Below are 25,172 nucleotides of genomic sequence, written 5' to 3' on the forward strand. Positions count from 1 at the left end.
TTCCACAGAGACTGAACTTTTGCAAGTATTGTACATTGTAAAAAGCATAGATATGGAGAATGTTAGAATAATCTAAGTTAGGAAGAAAGATTAAGGGAGTTGGACTTTTTTTTTTACTTTCAGCGACATCCAGCACTTTTCTGCTGAATTTAAGTATGTAAAATACTGCAACTTTGTATAGTACCTTGAAAATTTAGAGTGCAAAGCACTAGTGTATAAAGGGGACGTATAGCATGTTTGGAAAAGTTTAAAGCACATTGGAAGCACTGTACTCTAGTCAGTTATACTGTTTTTCTTTTTATTGTTTGGTTGTAAATAATGAAGCTATAGATGCTTCAACATTTCTTCTGTCCTGTTCAACTAAAGGGCCTCTAACCCATTCCTTTACTTCACGTGCAGCTCTACATAAATTATGCATGTTTCTGTTATTGATTTAGCTATGGCTCTGACAAACTCCAAGAAGTTCAAAATTGAGCCGTAACTGCAAATGCAGGTGGTATTATTAGGCCATTATCCTTCACTGCCACAACACCAGCCAGTCAGCACTTTCCTTTCCTCTCTGTTCAGAACACAGCCTTTGGGTTAGGACCAGATACAGAGGAAAGGGGAATGTACATTCTCTGTGATTTTCCCCACCTTTTTAATGTTTATATTTCCTCCTCCACTAATGAACTACAGCTGGTGAGGCAATATTTATCAAAGATGTTATTTTGGAATTTCTCATCAGATAAATAATTTATTTGACAATATTTTTCTTCTCAGTATTTAATCAGCTTCTTTTGTACCGGATATGAGACCTATAATCCTCAAAGACACAAATTGTTATCCCAAACTATCAAAACAAAACCCTGTGCTAATTATTTTTCTTGACTGATTTCAGACTCTGGGGAGTTGAGCTAATCTCCCCTTGCACCCCAGAAATGTTTGCATTGTGTTGCTTACATCTCACTCAAACTCAGAAGGACCATAAACTATACTGTATTCTTGATTCATTATTATTCATTATATTACCATAATTTCTAGGATCCCTACTGATAGACTAGGACTATTGTGGTTTACACATGAACACAGAACAAAAAAGAGTCCCTGATCCAAGTAGCTTACAATCTAAGTATAAAAAAAGGAGCAACAAATATATACAGAGGGATAGGAAGTATAACTAAACATAAATGCCACTCACCTGTAACTCAATGGACTTAATGAGATCATCAGTGTAAGAGATCAGTTCTAGGAAGAAGAGAGGGAGGCACTCATTCATGGACACGCTTTTCTTCTAGTCCCCAAAATCAGTAAAGCTCTATTATTAATTTAGCCCCCTCACTCCTAAATTGCCTCCCCCAGGCCATTTTGGTTTCCAGGCTGCTAAGCCCTCCTCTGGAAGTCTCTCCACTTGTTCTCTCATATGCTGTAGCCCCATTCTGCTCTCAATTTCTGGGCTTGATAGAGCCTGTCCTGTTAATGCAAGGCTTCCCTTAGGGTATGTCTACACTGTAGAGTTTTTCCAGAAAAACTACACTTATGTCCACATTGCTATTGTGTTCTTTCAACAGAAAGTTGAAAGAAGGGAGAGTTTTTTTCTGACAGCGATAAACCTCCTTCTAAGAGCAAGAAGCCTTTTTCCAAAAAAGCTTTTCTGGAAAAAGGTATGTGTGGACATGGAAGAAAGTGGTTTTTTTTTAAAGAGGAGGCGTCTAGGAAAAAGCCAGGTGCCCTGGTGGCCACTCCATCCACAGCAATCACAATGTAGATGCTATCTTTCGAAAAAGCACATTGCTTTTTCGTTGTGCTTTTGCTGTGTAGATGCTCTTTTTCGAAAAAATAGTTTTCCAGAAGATCTCTTCCAGAAAAGCCACTTCTGAAAGAAGCTTGCAGTCTAGAGGTAGCCCAAAATCAATCCTAGTGGCTCCAAGAACACCTTAGGGAATTAATTGGCCTGCCTGGCCTCCTTAACCCCATTAAGGTCTTGTGAGGGGTAGACAATCGATGGCAGTGGCTCAAACATTCCTTGACATTTGGGAACTGATTGGATGTGTCACTCAAAATTATGGCATTACACATAGACAAACACAGAAGCGCTGTCAAGTTGAGAATGAGGGGGAAATCTCGCTCCCCTGGGGTACAGAGCCCCCAGAAGGGTTCGAGGCCGGAGGTCAAATCAGTGAGGCAGGAAAGAAACTTAGAAGAGAAAACTTTATGATGCATGCATGCAGGCTGTCACTTCCAAGAGTGAAGCAGCAGCCCTGACAGACAGATTCAGGTATCCTATATACAGAATGCTTAGACAGTTCAGTTGTGGATTGTTCTTCTTTAACATATCAAAGTCTCAGAAGTACTCTGAGACTTCTGTTCACCCCAGGAGTGCTAGAAGTAAGTTTTTACAGTACACAAAGCCACATGAGAACTTGAGTGGAGGAGTCTACAAGGCAAACTGTGACAAAGATAAGGGTTTACATGACAAATTGTGACAGACTAGGAGTATCCATGAATTTGAGATAGGCATTGTAAGGGTCTTTGATTAGAGTTAATTTGATTCTCTCTGTTACAGGGAGAGAGGCCTGGAAAACTTTTAACCCTTACAGCAGTTTTCTTTAGAGAGTTTTGATTTCTGCACAGTCCCCCCTTTAGACACAATTGGAGTTATTTGATTTTCCCCACAAGAACAAACCCTTCAAGATTGACCAACAAATAAAGGAAGCTATATCCAGAGTACATCATGTTATATTTTCACCAAAGATATGTATATAGATGAGAGGAAAAAAAGAACAAGGAATAAAGGAATCTAAAGACAAATAATCATGTTTACATTTTGTTTGATAAGTGACTCCTTGCTGCTCATAGAGGGTACATCTACACAGCAGGGCAAAACTCTAATTAAGCTACGCAACTTCAGTTATGTCAATTGTGTAGCTGAATTTGAAATAGCTTAATTCAGCTTTTGGTGTTGTTTACACAGCAGGAAGTCAAAGGAGGAACACTCTTCCTTAGACTTCCCTTACTCCTTCTAAAATGAGGGTTACAGGAGTCGGAGTAAAAAGTCCTCCAACTCGCCATTATTTCAAAATAAAGGCTTGCAGTGTAGATGTGCACTGTGTTATTTCAGAGTAATGTCAGTTATCCCAAAATAATGCTGCTGTGCTATGTAGACCTAGCCAAAGTGTCTGACCTGACTTGGGTTTGCAATAGATTGTATGCATTAAAATATAATCAGAACATTTATAAGCAGTTTTCAAATTCTTTCTTTGTGTTCTTCTACCAAAAAGTAATCAGGCTGATGAAAAAGCACTTTAATCCCCCCAAATTGTTACTTCTTTACAATTCAATATAATCACATCATAATCAAAGTAAGAAAGGTCTCTAAGGTCAATTCAAGGATAAGTCTCTGATAAAGTAAGTAAAGTTAACCACAAAAAATATTTTTATAAAGCCAAGGTTAAATTTGATTACTTTACATCAGACATAATGATTTAGGTTATTTTAAAAAGTGGTATTTTACATCAAATGAAATATTTTTGCAATACTTCTGTTTACATACAGCTATCACAATGAGCCAAGATAGCTTGTGTTTGTGCAGGAGTGCAAAGATGATAAAGCAAAGTTTTTCTAAATGGAAATATAGAGAACTTTGCTCTATTTCTGCAATTCCTCCCATTGAAGTCAATGAGGCTATATGCAGGTGTATCACTTTACATATGGACAAGGGATTGATTATATGTTTTATTAAATCTAAAAAAGTGCTATCATGAATTGTGTGGATAAAGCAAATACCACAAACTATCCTTAGACTTTTTACTTGAAACAAAGTGATCTTATGTCCTTATGATCTTATAAAAATGTATAACAACAGCCATACTGGATCAGACCTAAGGTTCATCTAGCCCAGTATTCTGTCTTCCAATGCCAGAGACCCCGCAGAGAATGAACAGAACAGGTATCTTCTGTCTTTAACAAATTGTGATTTAGCTTACAATGGTGGCAATGAAGTTACTGTTGTTTATCCTGGTATATTGTATACTTTGAATTTTCTGGCCTCGCCTCTGAATGATCTCACTCCATAACTCATATTAACTTCAATTGTCCTTATTTTTCATTCTAAAAATGCTAATAAAATAACCAAGGAAAAATAAAATAAAATAAAAGGTCCATATTACAAAATTTGCATCCAGAGCTGAGTTTTGAGTACAGTGTGTCCCATACACTTCCAGCCCAATTAATCAGCCTCATAAGCACAGGTCCTACAATTCACATGTACTTTTTTCCCCATGTTATAAAATACTTGGTTTCTGTTCTTCCTCTCGAAGTCATGATCTTATGAAGAAGGTTTTGCCCACAAAAGCACATGATAATATATATAACAGAAACTCATTATATATAAAAGAAACTCATTAACAGGAGGGGAGCTAATAAGTGTGAATGGATAGAATAGAATTTAGCATCTAAAATTCATTTTTTTCATTTAACTTTTCTTCAGTAGGTTCAATTGCCACTCATGGCACCACCTTGACTTACATGCTGTGCCAGGTTAAGTGATTTTTGCCCCAGCAAAGAATAATCTCAAGAAGTCACTGTCATCCTAAAAAGTGGCATTTATCAATATTTCTTAATATCAGACAGTACTTATTAGATGTTCTGATGTCACTGACAGAAATTGTCTCTCTTTTTGGTAGTGCTTAGAAGTGATACAAGAACAGAAAGTACCTAAAGGTTTCTGTAAATGGTGGATAAGAAGAAGTACTTTTTGGAAGCTCACATATTAATCAAACGTTCTTAGTTAAAATAAAGTTCCAACATAAAATAGTTCAAACGTGTTTTTTGGATTTATTTTGTTGTTGTGGTTGTTGTTTAATACACAATGGCTGTGTCTAGACTGGCTATGTCTAGAGTATCTGTCTACACTGGCCGCTTGAATTTCCGCAAGAACACTGACTATCTCATGTATAAAATCAGTGCTTCTTGCGGAAATACTATGCTGCTCCCGTTCGGGCAAAAGTCCTTTTGCGCAATAGCTTTTGCACAAAAGGGCCAGTGTAGACAGCTCAGATTTGTTTTGTGCAAAAGAACTTTTGCGCAAAAGCATCCGTGCCAATCTAGATGCTCTTTTCCGCAAATGCTTTTAAGGGAAAAACTTTTCCGTTAAAAGCATTTGCGGAAAATCATTCCAGTCTAGACGTAGCCAATGAAAGTATGCAGCAAAATTTACTGAATTATATCAGTTTGCTGTATGGCAAGGAGATAAAGAGAAAGGAGAAAAAGGGGATCCATCTGGAGATACCCCTCCACTCAAAGCTCTACTCTCCCAAACTCAGAAGTGTGCAGGGGAGACTCAATGAACTCTGGAGGCACTAGTTCCCACTGGTACCTTTTACCTATTTCCCTGTCATGTGGACTGTTGTATTAATTTATATGGAATATTTGGGCTGAAGATGTTAATGTAATGTAAACAAGTCAATGTCCAACATTAAACTGTGTTTATCAGGGTTTGGTATACAAAGACTACAGCCTTCTTAGTTTCAAGGCAAATCCACCATTAAAAATCCATTTTATTTTCATTAGCAAATGGAAAACCACTACTTTTAAAATGTCCAAATATTCACTATGAGTGACTCACTGGGAGTGAATCAGTAATTAGGTCAGTGGTACTGAATGGGAAGACAACACTAACCCAGTGAATATTTCCTGATTTGAAGTTATGCTTTTACTCTAAAACCTTGACTAAAGAAATTTAAATTTGAACATCAGATAATTTGTAAAAGAGAATTATCTATCTTAAGTATGAAATTGCCAATTAACTTTGTGACCTTATAGTCAGGGCATGCTTAGCGTCTATGAAAAGCGACATGGAAAGAACATTGTGCTTTTAACTGCCACCATAAGGATTAAAGAGACTAATGATGAGTACAAAAATAATATTTTGTTAGCAGGAAATTTATACATTTTATTTTTGCCAATTAATTGAGTGGAATAATTTCTATGATCTGCTTTTTTACATTGCATCTTCTTTTATATATTTTTAAACACACATGGTCATATTAAGTTGGCTATGATTTTCTAAAGAACAGGGCATGTGATTAATGTAGGTTTAATTAGAGCCATAATAGGTTCAGCCTGAGGATATCCTTTGTTTTTAAATGGCTGGCTTTTTCTTATTTAAATTTGAAAATTGGTTTAGTTAAACTTGTATTGATTTTTCAGACAGTCTATATATGCAGCTCATAAATTAACTTGTAGTTTTACCCAGAAAATTTGACAAGACAATTAAATAATCTTACACTTTCTACTAAGGATGAGCTATGAATTAGCTTCTGAGGATATTAGTATCTCAGGTGAATATATAAATTGTCCCTGTTATCTCGGCCAAGTAACAATTTTTCAGGCAAAACCCGTTATTCACTGACCTAGCTCATTCTTACTTGTGCATGTCTTCTATGTCTTATCTAAGGGAAATCTGAGCCTCTGTCAGGATATTAACATGATAGCTTCCTCATTTTCCTTTACCTGCTTGGACTGTATCAGTTTGCAGTTTAGCAGGTGAATGTTATGGTTAGAGTGAAATTCAATGAAATCAGAAATGTCATGCCTTCTGAAGCTGTCCTGTCTGAGAATCATAGGGTACCAATGCAGAGGGATTGGGTCCCCTATGTTCTTTGTATAAAGGCAATGGCACGAGGCCTCCTAACAGAGCTATACCAAATCAATTATGGAGCAGATCACAGTATTGTAGCACAGCTCCTTTGCAAATTGACACCCAAACCAATAAAATAGTGGCCTTTGCCCTCCCACACTCAACCCTCCATGCAAGTATGCAGAGATTCCCAACTTTTAGTTTCACTTAAGCATATTCAGCCTATTTTGAACTGACATGAAGCTCTTCTTCCCTAGAGAGGGCTACAGAAGTGCCACTGAATGTCTTCTCCACCAGATCCCTAATTTAGCCCCCATCTCCTCTCCCATGTATACTGAGAAATTTCCATAATGTACAGGACCTCACACAAGCCCTCTGCCAGGGAGCAATTTTCACTCTTACATGAAAATTCAAAACATTCTATGCCATCACAGCAGAACTAATGCAGTATAATGCATTTCCTATCCGTTTGCAACAAATCTAGTTTTTACCACCTGTGTTTTCAGCTCTGTCAAAAACATTTTGACATGCTATTTCGACAAGTGCTCTTTGAGAAGTGTCATGAAATGTCCCTACACTACCCTTTTGCTTAAATAAAAGTAAAGATGGGTAGACTCCTTACAGACAAAAGGGTTAAAACAATACTCTCACCTTCACAGGTTGACTGTCATGCCCCTTGAAATTCCATATTTTCAGTTTTCACATACTCCATTGCTTCTGTTCATTGCTTCTGTCATTCTGCCAATTAAATGCATATTGAAAGCTCCCATTGTGAAGAAAGATAGTTTCATTCTAATGAGCTTCTATTATTGTTTACATTCTTCTACAGCACCTGGAATTTCAAGGAGAAAACTTGCATGATGACAAAGGAAGGCATCCTTGTTAGTGAAAACTTGGATGAAATATGGTAGCCTTTCTGACATGCAGAGATGTAGCTTCACAAAACTATATGTTTAAGGAAAGTACTTTTTTATAACTGAAATAACTGTAAAAAATCTGGGGGTTTCATTTTTTACGATATTTTGAAAGCACATAATTTAAATCGACACACATATATGACAGCACCTCTATATTTCTAGAAGTATATTAATATTACTTTGGTTTAGTTTAGACAAGAGGGATATAATTTATATACTACAGGTTCAGTTTGACTACATGTACAAAGAATAGTCCTCCTGAAAACGTCTGCAGGTTCCAGTCTGGTTTTGAAGTTGCTGCTGCAATTTTAGATTGCCATTGTTCTTGCAACTTATAGATTGAACAATAGTTAATATTGTATGTGTATATGTTAAGTTTGTGGGATGACTGCCATCTTGGCTTGATTGAACCTAGAACCTGAAGAGCTAAAAACATAAGCAGCTAATATTTGAGCCAAAGTGTCCAGCTACTGTAACCATGGGCTGTAATAATTCATATCCTCTGCCATTGGCATAGACTAGAATGTGTAAACACACAGACTCACCAGTCGATTCTATCTGCCTTCCTTGCTTCCAAGCAATTAGGCTGATCACACATCCCACCTAGCTGCCAGAACTGCCAATTGTAGAGACCTTCACCTGGAGCTGTGATCAATAAGAAAGCCCAAACACAGTTATAAAGAAGGGAGACCAAAGTCAGAGAAGAATAGCAGAGAGTTAATTGCTCATTGCCAGGGTGTATCTTAGACACCAACCCAGAGACAAAAGGAGACTGGAAGCTGAGCAGTTAAGGGCCAATATGAATTTATATTAAATGGAGTCTATGGACTAGTCTGATTGAAGATGGATTGGAAGGAATCAGAGGGGGAAATTTTGCATTCAAGAGAGAATGCAGCAAGAGCATGTGACATGCATATTTATATGATATTACAGTGCCATAAACAGATTTTCTTTACATGTGCATAATTCCTGCAGATAAGATTTGAACAGAGTAGATTTTAAAAGCAAAGAAGTTCATACAAGTGTTACAACTAGATATTTCTTTCACTGTGTATTGTGGTAAATCTGAAAAGCTTCCTTGTTGTGAATGTATGTTTATAATCTCAAGACCCCAGAGTTAAAAGTTTCCTGGTATGTAGTTTTGCCCCAGCATTGTGGATGAAATCCTGGTTCCATTGAAGTCAATGGCACTCCTGCAGACTTCAGTTTCACCCTTTGATTCCGGTTAGTTTTCCTAAATGATAAGTTAATTCAGGGAAGTCATATGGCCTGTGTGATATAGTCCAGACCAGACCCTGCCCTTCAAATCTATGCGTATGTGTCTCTCAGGAGTTGAGCTGTAAGAATTATTCCCATGTTCCCACTTAATAAAAGGTATCTCTATACTGGAGAAGACAACATAAGAACCTATATGAATTACATCCTTTATAATGTCATACTAAGGGGTCAAGTTAACAAAAAAAAAGCCACTAATTTTGCTGTGGCAGTTGCAGATGCCCCTCTCGAGACTCACAATCAAGACACTCAAAGCCTGTGGACATGGCAAATTTCAATCTAAATGCCTCCATTAACTTTGCCATGATTAATTTGATTGTTTCTGGCATTTTGCAAAGTGACAACCTCTCAATAACTTTGCAGGTGTCACTTTTTAAAGTTCCTGCCAAATTGATAGACCAGCATGCCAGCATCAGAAGTACCAAATAATGTGAGAGACTATTTTCACGGTATTTCTGACCCAGCTGGAAATACAAAGCACCAGAAATCTCACAAGAAAATGTGTTCTTATGAGATTTTCAGCTCTATTTCTGAAATCAAAAAGGCTGAATGAGTTCACAGCAAATGCAGACTCTTCAGTGTTCTTCCAAAATGAACTGAATCTCCAAACCTTTTGAAGTTTGTCTACCACTTGCTGTAATTCTTTATTGAGGGACTCAAAAATATATAAATAAAATATGAATGACAAACACTATTTAACTTCATTATATAGAAAAAAAAAGTAGCAGTTGAAACAGAGGAGGCATCAACATCAAAATGTTTTAAACAACAGTGTTTTGGTTCCTGTTGTGGAAGATGTTAGGCAAACAAAATCAACAGTCTCAAAATATTCTTAAATATCAAATGATGCATTTGTTTTGAAGATGCTTAGAACTTATAAATGTCACATTTGAATTATATCTTTGCTAGCTTATCATAGTGACAGCACTTCCTCCCACCCCACCACCCACTGCTCACAAACTGTGGGGTTTAGAGGACAGATATTGGCTTATAGAAAAGGAACTATTACATTCTAATCCCTGCTCTGCAGTTCACTTATTGAATGACATGGGGACATAGGGAAAACTGTTGTCCATTTCCTTTGATAGAAGATGAGGAGAACAATACCTAACTTATACAGACACTGTGAAGGTTGGATAATATTTGCATAAAAATGTGAATGTATAAAACAGTACATATCTGCTAATTACCAGGGATAGATGAGGACCTGGGCCAATTTCATTAATATTGGCATAACACAAGTTATTCCAATTATGTACTCTCAGTCCAGGGATTAGAACAATTTAGTCATCTGAACAGGCAAAAGCTCTGTACACTCTGAAGGGGAAAAAAACCAGTTGTCATTAGGAGAGAAGCCTTGTAAATGTTATTTAGGACCCAATGTTAATTATGCCTCTCATAAAAATATGGCAATTGCCCCACAAAAATCAGATTTGCAACTAGAAAAATGTTGTAATTTTCACAATTGACATGCCTACTCCTTTAAAACTATAATGTGAAATGTGAGTATGAGGCCATAAAAGCAAGAATATTTAGTCTACCTTCACTAACTAGTTAACAACTGAGGGCACATCTACACAGCAGCATTATTTAAGAGTAACTGACATTATTGCAAAATAACAGAGTGTGCATCTACACAACAAGCTTTTATTTCAAAATAATGTCAAGTTGTAGGTCTTCTTACTCTGACTCATGGCAACCCTTATTTCATGAGGAGTAAGGGAATTCAAAAGGAGAGTGTTCTTCCATTGACTTCCTGCTGTGTAGACAGTGCTAAAAGCCGAATTAAACTATTTCAACTTAAGCTACGCAATTGATGTAGCTGAAGTTGCATACCTTAATTTGACTTTTACCCTGCTGTGTAGATGTACCCTGAATGTTCACAACAGGAAGACTGTCCTGAAAGACAGATCAACCTGTGGTGTCCACAATCAGCTCTACCTGCATGACGGATTTCTTTGATGGCATAAAAGAGGTACTTGCCATGGGAGATTATTTTACTTTTCACTTTGACTAACTGCTGGTCTATTTTCCGTCTCTTTGACAAGTCAGTAATGAAAGATGTGTTAGGCTTTATTTACAGTGGGATTTCTAAGTGAGATGTTAGAATGTGTTGGCAAATACATTTGAAAAGTCTCAAAAAGTCTCTCACAATTAGAGCCTGGTTCATTTGTTTGCTGACCCAGTGTATTTATTATGGGCAATTGTTGTCTTCCCCCATTAGTTAGGTCATTTGCAGCCACACAGGCACTTTTTGGCTTGCTTTTAGATCCAAAGCTATCAGCAACTCAGAAACTCTGTCTTAAAAAGGGACATAATTAACTTCCAGCAGAGTTCTGATTATTTTACTTTGAAGTCCTGCTTCCAAAACACACAGCAAAAATACAACCATTGTGACTCCTTTCTAGAGTCCTAATAGAATTGTAACTAAATAGCATACCTTGTTTGTATTGTAAAAGCTGTAAAAAAATGCACATTGCACATGTTATAGAAAAATACACATTTCTTTCATGGTTTAACTTTCATAACATTACTTTAGCCATATCAATTTTTACATAAGGTGTAATTATTTATTTTATGCTCACAGATTTTATCTTCCCGTATCAGTGACAGTCTGATTTCTCAGAACCAGCACAAGGCTCAGTGTTCTAACATTGCTTTTTTAACCTTTACTACAGCTCTTATCTGCTATTTTGTTACCCAAAAATCAAGAAATCCAGAATCTCTCTCAATTTTCTTGGTTTTGGCTGCCCTGTGTACTAGCCACAACCTGCTCTAGAACAAGATATTGAACCTAATAAAGCATTGAGGTATCTTAAGGGTTAAATGCTGAATACCAAAAGCCACACAACATTTGTTAACTGTGTCTGGCAAAAACTGTCTTGTCAGTTTTGCAACTTTGAATGAAATGGTATCATTAAAAACAAAACAAAATGAATCCATTGGAAGCCTACAACACAGATATTCACAAACCTACAAAACAGGAGTGTTGGTTAGGCCATTAAAAGCCTCACCAATTTATATAGTATGTATATGAGCACACACACACACACACACACACAAAGATATATATATATATATATATATATATATATATATATATATATACACACACACATATATTCCCTTTTACTTTAAATCTCTTCTACTAGTTTAATTATTTTTTATACACTGAATAGATTGCATTTCATTTTATACACTTGGGCAGTTAACTTTCAATAGAAACCCCTTATGCTCTTTTAGCAAATTAAACTAACGGGTCCATGCTTAAATTATTTAAATTAGATTCTCTCTTTCCCTGGATTATTTACAGACTTTCCTTACAAAAAAGGTCCATTTTTCCTTCATAAAAGCTTCAAAGAAACCAAGAATTCTTTTTCTATAACTCGTGTGCTTTTCAGTATTTTCACAACATTTAACAGCTCAATTTCCTCCAAATTCCGCAGAGATAAATTTTCACTCTTTTTCCTTAACTTACTTGCTTGTCTTTCAAAATGAAAACTTCATTAGTTCAGATATACCACTGTACTTTTTATTCCATGGATTTGAATCTCAAATGCTCGTACTTACCATTTTCCTTTACTCTTGCCACTATTCCCTCAGGGCTCCAAGCCTGTTTTCCAATCTCTTTCTTCAGGGCTGGCCTAAGCCACTCTGGTGCCCTGGGCGCGCTTGGCATCGTCCCCCTGGGCACGCAGCACATATGCGGCCCCGGCGCGTGGCACATGCATGGCTTCACCCCCACTCGGCCTAGCAGCACCGCGAGGCGCCCCTCACAATTGGGCACCCCGGGCTGTTGCCTGGTCAGCCCATAACTTGGGCCGGTTCTGTCTCTCTTGTTTGCCTGCCTGCTTGTCTGGGTCTGAATGGCCACTTTCCAGGACCATAAGCTTTCTTTCACTACCAGTTTAGCAAGGAGGGTGGGCTCCTCAACTAGCCTTCACGCCTCCTTATCCTTTTTCTTTAACATTTTAGATATCTAATGTTTATCAACTTCTCACTCTAGTTTACCCAATTAGCTGTTGGCACTTACCAATATTTCTTAACATCACTAACAATATTTTCAAGACACAGTATACAATCAAATACAGAAAACCTGTACCACAGCACAGGAAAGGGATCCTAAATCCTTTCCCATTTCTCAGGACTCTACAGCCAAGGGTATCTATTCCAATATACTATGCCTGTAGTCTGTGGATGAGGATATTAATACCTAAAAATGATGTTTTCTTTATTTATTTTTAATAGCCTCACACTGTGAGGGGGAAGCAAGTAATCTAATCCTCCCTCCTAGCTCAGGTCTGCTACCGCTAGAGGTGTGCCACACCTCAGTGATCAATCACTTTTCAATATTCCTCAATTTCTTTCAGTACTCTCACCAGTAATAGGCTGGCTGGGGAAATCGTGTTATTCCAGGGACGGTCATGTAATTCAAAAAACGTTCCCTAAAAAAACCGTGCTATCGTGAAAACGTGTGAAGCGGGCATGTGTTAAATGAGGAATTACTGTACCTTTCTGTCTTGACATCAGATACAAACTCAGTTTGCCTGATGCAGCTTTATTAAGGGCCCTAGAAGACTGCTTTTCCCTGCTAACAAGAGAAGGGAGGCTGGCCAAGTTGTTTAATATTTATTTTCATACTACCCCATTTAGCACATTACATAAGACATTATAAAACATTACTGTCTACATTATTGTTGCTAGAGAAAAGTAAATCTGTTTGTATAGGAATACAGTTGAACCTCCCTGGTCCAGCACCTTTGGAACAGGACTAGTGTCGGATGAAGGATTTTGCTGGACCTGGAAAGACATTTCTGGACCCTTGTTGGTGGCACCATCCCCTGCCCTGCTTTCCCTCCCCTCCCCCTCCGGGCCAGGCTTCCTGGTTTCCCCAACCTGCAGCCTAGCTGAACTGTTCAACTGGCTTCCTGTCTCCAACACTTTCCTCTGAAGCCCAGCTGAGTTGTGCACCAGGCTGCCTGGTTCCTGATTCACCCCAGCATCTCAGATGAGCACTGCACTAGGCTCCAAACCCTTCCCTCCTCTCCCCCCCACCTATCATAGCCCAGCCGGGCTGTGTGCCGGGTTCTCAGCCCCCCTACTTCATGCTCAATTTCCAGCCCCGCCCCACCTCCCTTACAACACACCAGGACTCTCTTATCCTGGAATGTCTGTGGTCCTCCTGGATCATTGATGTTGCTGGATGAGAGTGTCCTGGTTTATTGAGGTGCACCCTGGTTTATTAAGGAAGTTAATCTAGTATCCTGTAACTTCTCTTCCTTCTGTGGTTTCAGTTTCTTCCCTAATAATCTTACCTCAGTTGTCCAATGTTCTTTCAACTACATTATTACCAATTTTCTGTTTTTTAGCTACCTATCGAGAGTCGTTATTGAAATTCCAAGAGGTGGACAGATACAAGCCCTCCTGCATTTGAAGGCCTCTCTCTCCACATTGAGAGAAGAGCCACTGAACTCAGGATCTCAGTGTACATCTATACTACAGAGAAGATTGAAGCTGCCGATGTCAATCTTCTAGTGTTCAAATTAGCAGGCCTAGCGAAGACATGCTAATTTGGACTGAAAGGGGCATGCCAGTTGGTGCCAAGAGTCCTGCTTCCATGAAAAGTAAGGGAAGCTGAAGAGAGAGTTTTCTCCCTTCAACTTCCTGCAGTGTATACAGCACCAAAAGTCAAGTTAAGATACTTTGAATTCAGCTACACAATTAACATAGCTGAATTTGCATATCTTAATTTAACCTTATCCCACAGCGTAGATATACACCAAGTGGGTTCAGGGGACAACTAATCAATAACCGAGTCAGGAATGGAGGTCAAAGGACATCAAGTAGAGTACCCCAAACTGCTACCACTGCTCAGGAGCCAGCGCATGCACCCAAAGGAACTCTGCCCAGATATGTGACATGGGATGAATGGAAATAGGTCCCCCCAGCTGCAGAGCACCTCGCTATTTAGCATCCTCCGCTTTTACTTCTTTTGCCAGAACTAGGAGGAAGTAGCTAAGGGCGGGAGGGGAGGGGGGGGGGGAAGGAGAGAAGGGCAATATAGGCACCCAGCTTGGGTTATGGAAGAAGCTGCAGGGGCTTGTGGGGCAGGAGCCCAATGACAAAATCCAGATGGCCTGGGGTGAAGAGCAGGTGGAGAGCTCTCTCTCTCATAGGACTGGCTCAAGAAAAACCCAAGATGTGGGTGGAAAGGCTACTCCTGTCTTTTAGCCTAACTTTTAGAGTGACTACTGGATTCTTTCAGACTGGCTCAGCTCATGTCCAGTGGAAATTAAAAGTACTTCTTACATCTTTGCCTTTTAGTGAAAGGAAGAGGAAGAGAAAGAGAAAGAATCTTTTTTTGTTTAATCATAATTTTTCAATGTTTCCATAAAAGGCCAGTTATTGTACATTGATATTAAAGTTAAAATGTAAGTGGGGAACAGCAAGGTGAACTGGGATTACTTATAGTAGGCAGAACTCTGATGTGACTGACCTTTATATAATTTAGATTTAATGATTTGTGTGATTTCATTTCTGCATATGTATTAATTAACTCTGATTTAGCTTCTGGAAATGTTAATTGTGCAAGAACATTTTTATAAATCACACTGAGAACCTGAATTAAAACTGTGGTTGGAGCTTCCTCTAATACTTTTTTGTGCAGCCAGTTCTGGAAGTCATACAGCTGGGGTATTAAAGCTCAAGAGCAAATCTAAACAAGAGGACCTCGTAACCTAGCCAGCCAAACTGTCAGCAAAGTGGCAGCTAGTGCAGAATCTCATAGTCATTAATAGCTGCCCTTGAAAACAGTTCTGAAATATTAGAAGAATGAGTATAAGCATCCTTGGGAATTACTGTAATGGAGGATTAAAAAAAAGTAAAGGGTGGAAAAAATAAGGTTATATTCTCTACTCTCTAAAAGGCCCATTGGGGTAAATGTGAGGTTCTTTTTTAATGGATTCAGCCCACGGAAAAATAGAGGGAAGCAGTTTCTCTGATTCAGAGGGTTTTCTAATGTTTTTCCCAAGTTAACACTTAAAAGTGCTTTTTCTGAAACTTGAGGAGAATTTTAAATATTTGACAGCTTCAATGTCTGTCTCAAGTTTCAAGTGCTTGAAATTTAATCTAGAGTACGGAATGTCCTGCAACTCTCTTCTCTCAGTTTACAAGAAGTAAATGCCAGTAACTCAATAGGACCAAATACTGTTCATCTTAGTTACACTAACAGTTCCTCTAGACTGCATTAGGAAAGCTAAAACTTATAAAATGATACGTTTGTACTTTAAGATTGGACAGTCTTCCTAATATGCACATCACTGACAATAATAAATAGAACTGCTATGCTAAAGCCAATTTGTCAAATGTCACCTGTAAATGATCTTGCAAGGAAAAGATCAGACCTCGCAGATTGTTATAGGTCTAATTACCACAGGCTCACTGATGGGGGTGAGGAGGGCAAAGGGGGCAATTGCCCTGGCACCCAGCAATTCAGAGGAGCCGGGGCTCCTGCCACCTTTACAGCAGCAGCAGCCGCCAGAGCCCTGGGCCCTTTAAATCACCACCACAGCACTGTACTCGTGGTGTAGCTGCAAGGACTGAGGGGGGCCAGCACAATGTGCCACGCTCCTTGCACCGAGTCCCTACCCCTTCTGGGAACATGGAGCTGGGCCTTCCTCCACCTTGCTCAGGGACCCCAGAGGCTGTCAGTGCCCTTGATCTACCAGAAACTAAAGAGATGAAAGAATTCTAAGTGTGAGAGATAATATATTATGTTAATTAATAACTATGATCTCAGTGCCCTAAAATGTGCTAATTACCTCTTGAAATCAGGTAGTACTCAATTTGGGATATAGGGCATTGGTTTTGAGGTCACTTTGAGAAAGTGTTTATTTGAATGTTGAAAATTCCCAGGAAAAACGTAAACAACAAATAGTCTAGTAGCATCTTAAAGACTAACAAAACGTGGATTAGTTTACTAGTGTGAGAGACTGTGTTTTAGCCTTTAGCATTTTGTACTGGCTGTTGTGTTGGCATGTCATACCAGAATCTATTCAGGGAGAGAATTAGGCCAAGAGAAACATGAATATTACCTTGCTCTCTTCCTGCTATAGGAGGATAGTAACTTGCTGCATTGTTCCATACCAGTGGCAAATTACTGGCATCCTCATGCCAGGTCATCCAGGTGTTGTAAGCTGGGGCAAACAAACAGCATCTGCTTGTCTTTGTGAGGTGGTTCTAAAATCCAGGGAAGCTATGAAGGAGTCTAAAGTGATGTGTGTCGTACTCCTCCTTATGTCTCTATGCAAGCATATGGTGCAAAGAACAACTAAGTGTTGAGACAGAGCTTAGAAAAGCAGAAAGGACTAAGATGACAAATACAACTGGCAGACAATAAATGAAATTAAAATAAAGATTTATTATGAAATCATACAAGATCATGCCATGTGTACAGGACTAGAAAAGTACCAAAGTATCAAAAGAGACATACCAAAAGGTCAAATTTGGTTGTTCAAATAACATCAAATGTATCAGTCTTTCAGAGAAACCATTCCATAAGTTTTAAATTATCACAGATTTTAGTTTTTATCATTCAGAATCATTAGCACTGAGGGCTTGATCTCTTGTAAATGTAGTAATGTTGCATGGTCTACATATAGGTTTGGCAGTATTGGTTTCACTGGGTGTAGGATTTAAATATTGTTTAGCATGACTAAAGATACTGGATTCTGGCATTAAATAATAAAAAGGATGATGCCACTACTGATTCTGCATGGCTCAAGGGTCACTAGCCAGATGCAATACTTGACCTGACCAGAACACTTTGTATGGATACATGGTAAAAAGATTCCTTGGATTCTTCCCCCTCATGAACCACCCTCACAATTTGGTGTGGAGATAATGAGGCAGAAATTCATCTGGTATTAATTAGCTTAGGGTCATTATCAATATGCCGTGACTGAGGTTTTGGCCCTGCATGTCACAATTCAACTAAAACTACAGGCAGTCCCCGGGTTACGTACAAGATAGGGACTGTAGGTTTGTTCTTAAGTTGAATCTGTATGTAAGTCGGAACTGGCGTCCAGATTCAGCCGCTGCTGAAACTGACCGCCAGTTCTGACTTACTTACAGATTCAACTTAAGAACCCCAAGCTTCCCCAAGTCAGCTGCTGCTGAAACTGATTAGCGCTGATTCCAGGAAGCCCGGGGCAGAGCAACTCTGCCTCGGGCTTCCTGTAGTCAGCGCTGGTCAGTTTCAGCAGCGGCTGACTTGGGGACGCCTGGGGCAGAGCAGCTGGGGTGCTGCGGGGTTGCTCCAGTAGCACCCCTCGGCGCTACTGGAGCAACCCAGCAGCACCCCAGCTGCTCTGCCCCAGGCGTCCTGATTCAGCCACTGCTGAAACTGACCAGCAGCAGCTGAATCAGGACGCCTGGGGCAGAGCAGCTGGGGAGCTGCCGGGTTGGTCCAGTAGTGCCCAGAGCGGGTGCTGCAGGACCAATCCGCAGCGCCCCAGCTGCTCTGCTCCAGGGTCCAAAACAAAAGCCTGGTCTGCTGGGGGGGGCACACTATCCGCCCCCCCCCCCCCAGCAGACCAGGGACACGGGGAGCAGAGCAGCAGCGGCAGCGGGGTGCCGCGCCTCTGAGGCTTTGCTCTGGCAAAGTCTCAGAGGCGCGGGACACCCCCCCCCCCCGTGGCTGCGGCTTCAGTCCCGGTGCCTGTGGTCTGCTGGGGACGGTCCCCAGCAGACCACAGGCACCGGGTCTCAAGCGGCAGCAGCAGCGGTTCCCGCGCTTCTGAGGCTTTGCTCAGAAGCGCGGGAACCCGCCCGGTGCCCCTGGTCTGCTGGAGACGGTCTCCAGCAGACCAGGGGCACCGGAGCCGCTTATGAACGGGGCTTTCTCGCCCCGGAGCTCGCAGGTAGCAATCCGCTACCTCGACCTCCGGGGCGAGAAAGCCCCGTTCGTAAGTGCGGATCCGACATAAATCGGATCCACGTAAGTCGGGGACTGCTTGTACTATTGATCTGCACCCCTGTCTTACAACACACAGTCATGACAGAACAAACAGTTCCATTCTTTATGATATAGGAGTTAATTCACATAGCATTAGAAAACAGAGACAATCTTAGACATGGCGCCTAACACCAAAATAAATGTTTAAGTGGACAAACTAAACATAGTGACATCTACACTAGCTGGAAAATACAATAGCTAAGCAAAGGTTTGACTAAAGCTTATAAAGTCTTTATAACAATAATATCTGAGATTTTCAGTTCAGCACAGATGATCAGATATGGGAAAATACAATGACCCTTTAAGGGGAAAAAACAAAATAGGTGTCAAGAACCACTTTTTTCCATGAAGAGAGCCGGACATGTGTGACAGACAAAGTTGCTGAGGCAAGAACATAGGGGTTCTCTAAGAAAAATGAGATACCATTCACAGGGAAATAGAGTACTAAGAATGGATGAACTTGGATGGGTTGAATAGTCTCTCACTCCCCAAAGACTTGTGGGTTCTCTCAGTTATTTTATAGCAATCATTTAATTGAAAAGTTTAGTCTGGCTCATCGTTTTATCACAGCATATTCAGAACTTCTTCATTCTGGTGCTGACCTGCTATTCCAATAAAGTGTATCTTTCCTAAAGATATCATACTGTGCCTGCTTAAAGTAAGAATTGGGTACAGAAATTTAGGAGTGCTAGCTGACCTACAACAAAGAAAAAACCCTCTGATACATAAATTTGTTGTCTTTTTTAAAGCTCTTCTCTTTTTTGACAATTTTTTTAAAAACAAGTAATTTATAAACTTAATCCATTTTAATTCTGTTTTTTTCCCCCCAGAATTTTATATCTGAGAAGTCACCAAACTTAGTTCCAATGTCACTGAGTGATAGTATTTAGTTAACTTTACAGAAACAATATCTTGTCATACTGGATAACTATACAACTCTGGACTCATCAGTGCTACCATTGTTAACCTTTACTTTGTAATAATGATGCACTAAAATGAGGTTTTGAATTCAGAATATCTTTGTCTTCCAAAGAGCAGGTATTTATTAGGGACAGAAGAGATTTGGTAAATATATTAGGTATAAATACTTATTCTAAATATCTTCACAGACAATCCTGAGATGAAAAAGTATACAAAGTCTTAATGCCTGAGAAATAGGATTGGGGGGGGGGGGGAGGGAGGGAGCTTGTTATGAAAATGGTCTATTGTGTCACAAAGAGGATAAGGGCAACCATACCTACTGGATGGAGCAGGAGTTGAGGTAGGTCAGATATGGAGAAATTGGAATCCAAGATAAGCCAGAGAGTGAATTGAGAATTAGACTCCAGGAGGCAAGCAGGGTGAGTTTACTGGGGGCACCGTAGTCTGAGACAGGCCAAAAGATGAACCAAGAGTCAGGAGCTTCAGGGGGTAGCTGAGTTAGTCTGTACAGGATAAACTTAAACAACAAATGGTCTGGTAGCACTTTAAAGACTAACGAAACATGTTGATGGCATCCTGAGCTTTCGTGGGCACAGCTCACTTCTTCAGATGACCGAAATGTTGGATGTCCAAGAACAAAATAAATAGGGGAGAAGGAAGGGGAGGTGGAAGAGGGAAAAAAATGGGGGATGGGGAGACACAGGAAGAGGCAGTGGGTAAAAAATATCAAGGGGACAGCCAAGCTGGAATGTACTAGGAAAAACAAATAGTCTATAAGTACCTAAAGACTAGATAGTCAAAAGAGGCAGTCAGGAGACAGGGGAAAGTCAGGTCAGTAGGAGATCAGAGTCATATACAACATTAGAGTCAGCAATCAAACAGTGAAGATGAGTACAAATTAAGCCAGAGTCTAGGGTATATTACAAGCAAAGTCTGGAGCAAAAATGGTAGGTAGCCTGTGTTGTTGCTCAGGCAGCTCATTTTCATGGCTTCCTTGATTAAATACTGGTATTGGTCAATTAAGCAGCTGCAAGGAGCTGCCTATCAGCTCCTGCTGGGCAGTATTTCCTGCTGGGCCCATCCTCATAGGGTCATCCTGTGGGCGAGACCAGAGAGGTATCTATCACATACAGACACTAGCAAAACCAAAGAAATTTCAGAGGATGGTTGCCCATTGGAATATCTGATCAACTGTAACATGAGTACCTGCAAATTATTGTTGCATTGTAATAGACAAAAGCAGTTCTCATGCTGAATTGTTGTAAAAGCGTAGCAACAGCACAAGCAGAATGTTGGGGTTCAGGTATTATCTCAGTGAGAGCAGCATAAATTGTTTTGTCTCAGAGAAACAGATTCAAAATGGCTTACAATGACTCTGCTGGCTTCATTAATAACTGATTCACAAAGGGAATAAAGACCTTTCCCTTGTAAATGGCATGACTAAGCAAACTTACTCAAAACCCTGCTGAAAATACAGCACAAGAAGCAAAGTAAAATTTCCTCAGTTCCATAAGGAATATTGTAAGAATCCATGGCCTGTCACACATTCAAGAAGGCAGGAAAACCTATCCATTCACTTTTATAGGTTTTCTGTAAGTTTTTGTTGATATATAAAATAACTGTAGTTGTATCCAGTTTTCAATGTTTAAGACTTGTCTTAAGCATGAGCCATGTATCTCTTTATTAAGAAAAAAAATACACCATATATACACTCAAGCTGAAAGATAAGCCCATTCTTTTATGTCAACCCCCCACATTTACAGAATAAAAATGATAAAAAGTCACTGACCCATTTATAAGCTGATTCCAGAGTACAGGCAGATGCCCAGTCCCAGCACTTCAGGGTCATCCTCAGCATGCAGGCTCTCAGCTGAGCTTTTAGCACTTTACAATTTAACACTGAGCTTTTAATACTTCCCCAGTCACAGGAAGCAATGCCTGCTGAAGAATTTGCTGGCTGCAGGGAAGTGTTAAAAGCTCATTATTAAAGTGTTTAGTGTTATCAGCTAAGAGTGTTATCAGTTAAGTGTTATCAATTAAGAGTCTCTTAGCAGAGAGACATGGTGCTAACAACTAGAAACTTCAGAGGGGTAGCCCAGTTAGGAAAAACTTAAAAACAACAACAAATAAATTAGTGGCACCTTAAAAACTAACAAAACACGTAGATGGTATCATGAGCTTTCCTGGGCACAACCCAGTTCTTCAGATGACTCTTTTTAAGCATCTAGAACAGTGGTCTCCGACCCTTTTACACCCAAGATCACTTTTTAAATGACAGACCAAGCCAAGATCTACCACTCCGCCTCTTCCTTGAAGCCCCACCTTCTCTATTCTCCTCCTCTCCATCACTTGTTATCCCCAGTCCTTATACTGCTGCTTCCCCCCACCTCAATTCTTCTGTAGGATGAGGTTTTTCCAACATTTGGCCTGTCTACACTGGACCAAATGCCAAAAAAAACCCTTTTTTTGGAAGCCTCCTTATTCCTTGTGGAAAGAGGAATATAGGGGTGACCGAAAGAGCATGTTTGCTCTTCCACTAAAAAAAGAGGAAGAACAAATGCATCCCTGGATGCAGAAGAGTGTTTCTGGGATATCTCTAGAATCCTGAAAAACTCCTGCAGTCTAGCCATACCCTTGCTGGGTTGAGCAGGATGTTTAGGCTCAGGGGTGGGAATGAGGGATCTGGGTGTGGGAAGGGGTGAGAGGTGCAAGTTCTGGGAGGAAATAAGGATTCAGGAGGAGGTGGAGAAGGGGACGCTGGCTCGGGGAGGGGGGTCCAGGCCGGGCAGTGTTGGGGTACTAAGCAAGCCACAGGCTTGCGGATGTGAGGGTTCAGGAATTTGGGTTGTGGTATGTGAGGGGCTCAGGACAGGAGGTTCCAGTGTATGATAGGCACAGACATGGGCGGCAAGTTATATGAGCTCATGGTGCCCATGCTCCAGCAATATTCAGAGCCGGGGGCCCTACTCCACCAATATTTGGAGCTGAGTCTCTCCCCTGGCCCTGCCTGGAGCAGGCCTAGGCCCCCACCTGCCGGTCCCCCCGTGCGTCCTCCTACCCCAGCCCCAGAGCATCCCCTCTGGCCCCATCCCATCCCTGCCATGCGTAGCTTTCAGTCTGGCTCCCCCTTACCAGTGCACGCTGCCAGCTGCTGCTGCCATGCATGGTGTTTACAGGTGAGCGGGGAGACGCCCTGGTGTGACGTGATGTCATGGCCCGTGACTTTAAAACTGCTTGTTGTGGCATTGTGCCTTGCGGCCTAGCTCCGGGTTTGGAGTCAGGGGACTTCTGAGGCAAAGTGGAAGGCAGAAGGTAAGGTAAGGGGAAAGGTATGGGAAGGGGGACGAGGAGGAAGGGGCTTGTATGGAGGGGGAGGGGGAAATGGGGAAGGGGAGGAGGGAGGAAGGGGCTTGTGTGGAGGGGGAGGGGGAAGAAAGGGGAAGGCACCAATGGACAGCACAGAGGAGAGACAAATGCCAGGGGGCCAAGTGCAGACAATGAGGAAAAGAGCAGGAGGGAAGGTGTCAGTGGGAGGGGGACAGTGTGATGCTGGGAGAGGAGAGAGTAAGGGCATTGTGGACTAGAGGGGGGAGGGGCAGGTGCTGGGAGAAAGCTTGAAAGAAGGGGTGGGCATGAGAAAGGTGGAGATGGAGCAAGTTATGTGTGAGGGCATAGAGGGGTGTGAGGGCAGAGAGTGGTGAGGGGGTGGGCATCAGGGGAAAAAAAGGGCAAAGGGGGTAGGGGAAGAAAGGGAAGGAACCAGGAGGGCGCAGGGCTAAGGGAAGTTGCAGGTGCCAGGAGATTCTGGGGATGAAGCAGAAGGGCAGACACCTGCAGGGGAGGGACCAGCAGGGCAGATGTGTAGAGGGAGGTGTTAGAAGAGGGTATGAGGAGGGGTAGCTCACCTGACTAGAGTGGGGCTACTGGAGGAAAGGGCACAGGGGGCAGAGAAGGGCTTGTGGAGGGGGGCAGGTCAGAGGAGGGCTGAGGGCAGTGAGAAGGGTAGGAGTCAGAACAGCAGAGGAGGGTGAGGAGTTGGGGGGCGTCAGGCACCAGGGGAGCTGATGGAGCAAGGGGAGGAGACATGGCAGCAGAGGGAAAAGGTCGAGGTTTATAAAATATTTATTAATAACTTGGGTGCACAGTGGCACATCCAAACAAGCCAAATGAACTCAGTACTGGTGCACAACACAGCAGAGGAGAGGGAACAGGGGGGTAGGAGGGCAGGGGACAAGGTTCTGCGGCAGGGGACAAGGTTCAGGGGCAGGGGAGAGGGAACAGGGTTTGGGGGCAGGATGCCAGTGGAGGCAGGGAGTCCCCTACACCAGCCTTGGAGGGAAGCCTCCGTTGCGTGCTCCCTCTGGGGTCGACTCCCTCCTCCCCATGGAGGAAGATCCCGTTGCGTGCCTCTGCTGGTCTTGAATCCCCCCTCCCGCCAAGCAGGGAAGCCTCTGTTGCGCGCTCCATCTGGGGCCAACCCCCCTCCCGCAGAGGAAGGAAGCCCCTGCTGGACCTGACTCCCTGACCTCCCCCTTCCAAGGAACAGGGAAGCCCGTGCACAGGACCCCTCAGGGCGGACCCTGCTCCCCCCGCACAGCAGGGAAGCCTCTGTTGCGTGCCCCCTCCGGGCCTGACTCCGTCCTTCGACCAGTCAATCGCGATCAACTGTGACCACGGATCTAAAAAGTCATTCAGCACCAGTTGATTCCTGCGGTTGGGAAGAACCCATGCATAAGCCGACCCCGCTCCTCACAGCAGGATTTTTTTTTTAAATCAGCTTATGAACAAGTATATGATAGTTTATAAACATGCATTGCTACTTCTGAGTTCTACCAACAGTCTTCTCCATAAAAGTCTTACTTTAAAAATCATGCTTTGTAGCATTTTTGATGATGATGATATATGCTTGTCCGCTTTAACTTTAGCATAGCTTTCATCATTTACATGTCAGACATGCCAAACTGATGATTTTGTATTTTGATATATCAGACATATCAGTCATTTTAAATGGTGTTACTATGTTAATTTGTTTTCTGTAATGTGAATCTTAATTCACAGTTAATGTGTTTCATTTTGCAACATCCATCAGACATCTATCGTTGTATCTTTTAGCACTCTTACTGAACCCATCTTCTATTCCTCATGGGTTGTCGATATTATGTTGCAATAATTTAATTATCTCCACTATGGGGTCGCCCATGTGCCGCACTTCCGGGGCCAGCACCACGTATGTGCAGCGTGCCCGGGGCAGGGCCAGCTCAGATCATTTGGCTGGTGCACATAAATGCCCTGCCGGGCGCCATGGCACCCGCAGGCACCGCATTGGGGACCACTGATCTGGAGAAATGGATAAATAGTGAGCTGGCAAAATTTGCAGATGATACCAAACTGCTCAAGATAGTTAAGAACTAAGCAGACTGTGAAG

General features: G+C 41.5%; 1 long non-coding RNA gene across 1 annotated transcript; it reads right to left on the reverse strand.

Annotated features, from left to right (window-relative positions):
- Positions 1-783: 783 nt before the first annotated feature.
- LOC112546734 (uncharacterized) lies at positions 784-21,597 on the reverse strand. Its single transcript, XR_003090443.2, has 4 exons — positions 21,537-21,597; positions 8,082-8,181; positions 7,271-7,451; positions 784-1,227 (listed from the first exon to the last, which is right to left on the reverse strand). It is a non-coding gene; the product is annotated as an uncharacterized LOC112546734 (long non-coding RNA).
- Between the last annotated feature and the right edge of the window lie 3,575 nt (positions 21,598-25,172).

Source organism: Pelodiscus sinensis, chromosome 5 (genome assembly GCF_049634645.1).
Source record: "Pelodiscus sinensis isolate JC-2024 chromosome 5, ASM4963464v1, whole genome shotgun sequence".
Classification (NCBI taxonomy): Eukaryota; Metazoa; Chordata; order Testudines; family Trionychidae; genus Pelodiscus; species Pelodiscus sinensis.